The 6,178-nt window shown below is 33.6% G+C and overlaps 1 protein-coding gene across 2 annotated transcripts in view; it reads left to right on the top strand.

Moving 5' to 3' along the window:
• Positions 1-758: 758 nt before the first annotated feature.
• LOC129234475 (probable cysteine--tRNA ligase, mitochondrial) overlaps positions 759-6,178 on the top strand; it is a 45,786-nt gene continuing 40,366 nt past the window's right edge. For both annotated transcript variants that reach the window (XM_054868476.1, XM_054868475.1), the window contains exon 1: positions 759-896. The gene's annotated coding sequence lies outside the window, so the exon portion shown is untranslated. The remainder of the gene's footprint in view (positions 897-6,178) is intronic.

The following is a 6,178-nucleotide window of genomic DNA, read 5'->3' as shown; positions in this document are numbered from 1 at the left end:
GTAAATTAAGGTAGCATAAGTAAAGGATTATGATTAAAACAAGGATAAAATAATTAATAACGTACACACAATTGTTCATACTACATAACTCATTCCAAAATTATCCCCCCCCCCCAAATATTCTAATTAAAAAAATTTGTTTAATTAGCTACAATGTCTATAAAGTAACACACACGCCTAGGTTACAGGATTTTAAATTTCTCCTTATTAAAACAATAATATCGAGACAATTCATATGGATTGGCTGACATTAAAATGCAGATACTACTAAATCTTACACTTTTTCTACACATATTAATTTCGTTTGAGATGCTAATGAGAGGAATTAAAATGACTTACTTCGTATCACTTTAAATTTTGATTCTTTCTTTTGAATTGCAATTCTTACTTCACAGTATTCGTTACATCGGGATGAGGGTAACCTGGAAATAAAGAATATTTTAACAATACAAATTTCAGAAATTGATTTCTCACCCAAATCAAGTCAGCAAAGAAAGTGTTGAAGCTTTTTATTCTGAAATCAAAAAAGGCATAATTTAAAGATAAGCAATTAATGAGTTAAAACAAAAGAACATACCTGACCATTACCCACGTTGCACGTTGGACGCTGGACGATCCCATTCTTGAGCGGCAAATAGGGGGTATAGGAATAAGATGACATCACCGGCCGGCAGCATAAGAAATGTTTATATTTTTCGAGTCCGGGCAGCCGGCAGCGGAGTCACTTCGATAGCCGTCGGACGTTGCCGCTCAACAAAACATACTTCTTTTTAAGCAGAGGCGCGGGTTCAATTCCCGCCTGTAGCCCTGGGTGTTCTTTCATTACTATGTAATGTACATCTTTCATGTGTATTTTCCCGGAAATAAAATATGGAAAAAGTTGTGGATTATTAGAGGTAAAAGCTTCTCCGCTGAGAATAGCTATATACCCCAATGTGTGCTATCATAAATCAAATCATAAAACTAAAACACTCATCTCGAAGTAGCTTAGCAGAAAGAAATCCTCGAAGGTCCTATGAAACAAAAAATAGATTCAAAATGCACCAAATCGTCACGTTTACTTTGTGCAATAATCAGCACCTGGGCCTTAAGTAACCTTAGAACTCAAAGTATCCTAAATCAGCTCCTAGATAAATTTGTTCTATCATGTAATTTAGGTCTATTATTTCCGATCTCTTCATTTTATCTCATTCACAACTGGTAATCCTAACTGATATCAATGTTCTGTTTAGGCTTATTATTTTCCCTTTTTTTTGGGGGGGGGGGGGGAATTTTTTTTAATTCTTTCAGCATTTGCGCACTATAGCGCATTAAATGTTTCAGGAACAAAATTGCTGAATTTAAAACTAATTAAATGACATTGAGTACTAGTGTTTTAAATGAACGTATTACTTTTGGACATTAGCGAAAATTGGTTGTAGGCATTTGAGGCAGTGAGAAGCAAATACCTACCAGGGCAACTAGTACTATCTCTTGCTCCAAGACAGAGGAGAGGTTCACCTACCATTTGTACTGGTAATCTCCAAATTTTTAACTTTGCCACCCATCCCTTTGCTTCTCATTGTCTCATTTGACCTTTATTTAAACGATCTCTACTGAATTGCATGTAAATAGCTTTTTTACCAATGTTTGCTCTTTCATTGAATGTTCATGAAAGAGTTTGCTCCTTGTACCAAATATTTACCAACTTAGTTTTAATAGTTTGTTCACTCGTAAAAGTATGAAAATTCGGTATGTTAGGAAATAGTTACTGTATGTAATTTCATCCCGGGTAGTTATAAAAAGAACATTAGGGTGGATCGAAAAAATTTTTTTTGGAAATTTCTAATTGACCAGGGTGAGGAAAGCTGTCCACAAGGACTAAACAATTACATGTGTAATTTCAAGTTGGTCGGATAATATCTTCATGGGCAGCCAAAAATCGAAAGTTGAGCCTTATAATGAATTTTTTCTTCTTTACAAAAATGATTTTTAATCATTTTTCAAATCAGCCAGGGTGAAAAAAGGTCCCCAATGAGGTGAAATACTATGATGTAAAATAACATCACAATCCGATGAAATCTTCATGCACCACTTGGCAGTCGAAATTTGCTAATCAAGCCTTAAAATAGTCTTTATTACGAATGAAAAAAAAACTTTTGAGATCAACCACGGGTAGAAAAGTTGCTTCATACAATTAAAGTAATTCATACCTGCCACAGAAAGCAATTAATCATGGGATTCACTAGTTACTAATCGCGTTTTCATTAAAGTAAGCTATATTAAGCCACAAAAAAGGGAATAAACCATCCAACATTAGAACAAAAGCAAAAAGCTTTGATGGAACAAAATCTTCAAAAACCAAGATTAAATACAGTCTTAATATTCATGTTCCTATTCCTGTCTGTAATTCTAAAGTTAGAGTATAAATTACCATCCACCACTTTTCCTTTTGGAATAATAGATCAAAAAGTTAATTGCTTAAAGTATTAGTAACTATATTTAGATCATGAACAAATTGATTCTATTCACATCAAACATGAAGAAACAGCTAAACGTATGTGGAAATCTTGGCGTAAAGTGTATGAGCAAAAGCACTTGAAAACAAAGTTTTTTTTGCAATGAAAATGATATAAGTACTTTGAAATATGAAGAATGAATTAAGATGAAAGATTTTACTCAAAACATAGGCAAATGGCACTCTTGCAGGTATTTTTTAACCTTTTATTGAAATACTCAAGAGTCCCGAGTACAGTTCAAATGATCCATATGCCACAGGTTTCCAAGCCCAGCTCTAGGGTATAGTTTGAAGTTTAATCTTGTGGATTTCTAACGGTTGAAAATCATCTATGCTTTTGAAATTATCTGAGAAACGTTCCATTACACCATTTCATACCAGGCGTTAATGTTTTTACGAGTGGGAGAATTAAATGTCAGACTATCAAACATTGGACTCATTATCAGCAGCTTCTTCAGGATTTTTTTCGAAATTGAAGTGTTTAAAGGTGAGAAAGAGGTGCTTTATGACTGATCTTGGAATTATTTTGAAGTTGAATCTTAAAGGCACAATTTCAGGCTACAAATGAAATTATTCCTATAGTGGCTAACTCTAAAAGGTAATAAAGCTCAGATTAGTATACGAAAGTAAAAGTAAATTTATTTTTAATTTAAAAAAAATGTTTTTATTGATTTTTTAAGTGACAAATTTGAAAGGATGTGGAATGAAAATTTACAAGTCTCACGGAATCCCTGAGAGAGATTTGTGGAACCCTTGGGTTCCGCAGAACATAATTTAAGAAACGCTGGTCTAGGGGAAACACAAGCTTCCTCTGGGCAGTTTTTGTGAAACTGAAATCAATTTTAGGCTATAGTGTAGATAAAAGGGTTTTGGGCCTCTCCCACGGAAATTTATAAAATTGAATTTTTAAGTTATGTTTGCTATATTTAATGACTTTTGTTCCTGTATCCCAAGTGCTTTATTGTTGACTTTTTGTCTAACATCTTCTTAAAAGCCTTAAATTCATTTCACTGCTCAATGATTGCTGAAGGATGCACAATGCTTGCTGGTCTACGATTGAAATATCATGTTCAGCAGATGGTGCTTAACATACGGCCTTCGGACCACATGGCGCCCGCGAAGCTTATCTATGTGACTCGTTGTTGTGTTAAATGTTATGAAACGCAAAATATATTCTGAAACATTTCAAACCCACTGATCATCTTCATTCGACCTTATGAATGATAGTTGCAAAATTAAAACCCATTAACCGTTTAACCGCCGAACTATTGACGGATGATCAAATTTGAGTAATTTTTTGAAATTATGTCTATTTATGTCTAGTAAATACAGAAATAAAATAAAATTTCCAGAAAAAATTTTTTTACGATGATTTTCAGTGTGTTCCATTTTTGGAACATTAACGTTTTGCATGAAGTTTTTTTTTCAGAGAATTTTTTTAAACTAAGAGGTTTTGAATGCGGTTTTTATCTTAGCATACTTTATTGCGGAAAAAATAATATTTTAAATTGCATTTGTGTACATATCAGAATTCAGAAAATCCAATACAGAAATATCTAATGCCCATCATATGAAACGAAGCGTTGCTGGTGAAGTCGTTTGTCGCAATGGAAACATTTCTTAGTCGTATTTTTTTGCACACCAAGCAATGTCCTTGGGATGCAGATACAATATAATGTCCGTCAGACATTCTTGACCGTTTATGTAAATGACAACGAGGCCCTGGAGGACTTTCCACTCGTACTTTTCTTCTTAGGAGGTGAGTTGTTATTTCTCTTCGGAACTCTAAATGCTTCATCTTGACTTCGTGTAAATCACAATGAAGTAACCAACTAGCTACAACTGAAATATTCAGCGCATTACTAAAAAGATTCCACCACCATTTTTTACTCCTCAAATGAGGTCTGTAGCTCCCTAAAAGTTTATCCAAGACGTCCACACCCCCCATTTCTTCATTGTATCTCTTGATAAGATGAGGTTGTGGCACATCTATCTTGCATTTCTGCGCATTTGAGTAACATTTTACAGATGCAAGTGGCTCATGTGTATAACAATTAGATGCTACTGTAACCACTGCATTATCTTTCCAGCTGCACATGTACACTGATCCATCAGAACGATAGTCAAAATTTCCGCGATCTTCTTTAGAAAGGGCATTTTTGGATTTCCGTGGACAATGGCCAGTTCGGTTTTCATGAATTGTTCCTGTTGCTCGTACACTTTTTTTTTTTATAGTTGAGAAATTAAGTCATATGATGTAAAAAAGTTATCAAAGTATACTTTATGCTTAGACGTGTCAGTCAAAACTGATAATAGATCATTTACAACTCTGGATCCTAATTGCACATCAGGGGATCCTTCTTTTTTGCCTGAATAAATCTCCATGGATTATGGGTATCCACTTGAAGAGCACAGCATCCAAATTTTGAAGTCGAATCTTATTGGTTTTCATCTAATAAACATTTTACATGAATGCCGACCGTAGTAGGGAACCATAGATTCATCTATGCTTAATTTTTCATGAAATAGGTACACCAAATTGTTGAGGGTTTTTACACAATTCTTCGTAAATAAGGAAAACTTTTCTTAGTTCGTCATTTTGTTTTAATTCATGGTTGTCCATCAAATGAAAGTTGTTTTTAATTTTTCGAAAACGATTTTGAGGCATAACTGTTAGTACAATTGGCACAGATGTATCTTCTGCACTGCTCCAATACATATCTTCAGAAGGAACAGAATGGTACCCACTCAATAGCAACAAACCAAAAAATTGTAGGATTTCATCTCTGTCAACATCTATTCTTCCTCAGTGATATTGCCTAGTTCATCAGGGGGTAATTGGCATATATCTACATCTGACAAATCCGAATCTGACAATGTCTCTAAATAAGCCACAGCTTGTTCTACAGTAAGAAATCTTGTAGACATTTTTTAACATTTATGAACAGTTGGTATACGTCAAACAGAATTTCCTTTCGCCCGAAAACAAAGCTAGCGAATTATTGAACTGCATTTAAAATATGAAGAATAAAACTCTCACTAATATTATTTTTTATTATTACGTGACAATGCAGCTGTCCGAGCAGGTGTGGATTCGGAGCCATTATAGTCCGTCAAACAGAAGACTGTTATTATTTTCTTTGCTAACGAAACGTCATATCCTTTCAAAATATAAACTTACTTGGTTTTGCCAACATCTACATCAGAGTACATTCAAAATGAGAAAAAAAAAGAAACATATATTACGAAAAATGAAATTTCCCCTTGGAGGTCGAACGATTTACTTCTTGGAAATTTGACTCCCTAAAAGCGCCAATGTTCCAAAATTGGAACATGCTATTTTGAAAGGGTACACCTTTCGGAAATATCATTGTACATTTCTACAAGCATTTTAAAATCATATATTGAAGTATTTTTCACAACTATAATAAATATCATCACATTTTCTGAAAAAACCAATTTTTGGTAAATTTTATAAGAAAAAGTTGCAAAAAGCTAAAAAAACACTCATTTTTGAAAAATCGCAATAAATAATTGAAAACATATAAACAATCAAGCAGGAAATCAAAAAATACTTTGAAATAAGACTAAACTGTGTTAAAAAAAACTTGTTTATTTTAACGTTATTTCTTGGGAAAATTTTCACTTAAATATGATGTTCCATTTTTGGAACATTGGCGG

The sequence above is a fragment of the Uloborus diversus genome, chromosome 1, assembly GCF_026930045.1.
Source record: "Uloborus diversus isolate 005 chromosome 1, Udiv.v.3.1, whole genome shotgun sequence".
NCBI lineage: Eukaryota > Metazoa > Arthropoda > Arachnida > Araneae > Uloboridae > Uloborus > Uloborus diversus.
Note: the sequence above shows the minus strand (reverse complement) of the source record. Positions and strands in the feature narration are given on the sequence as shown.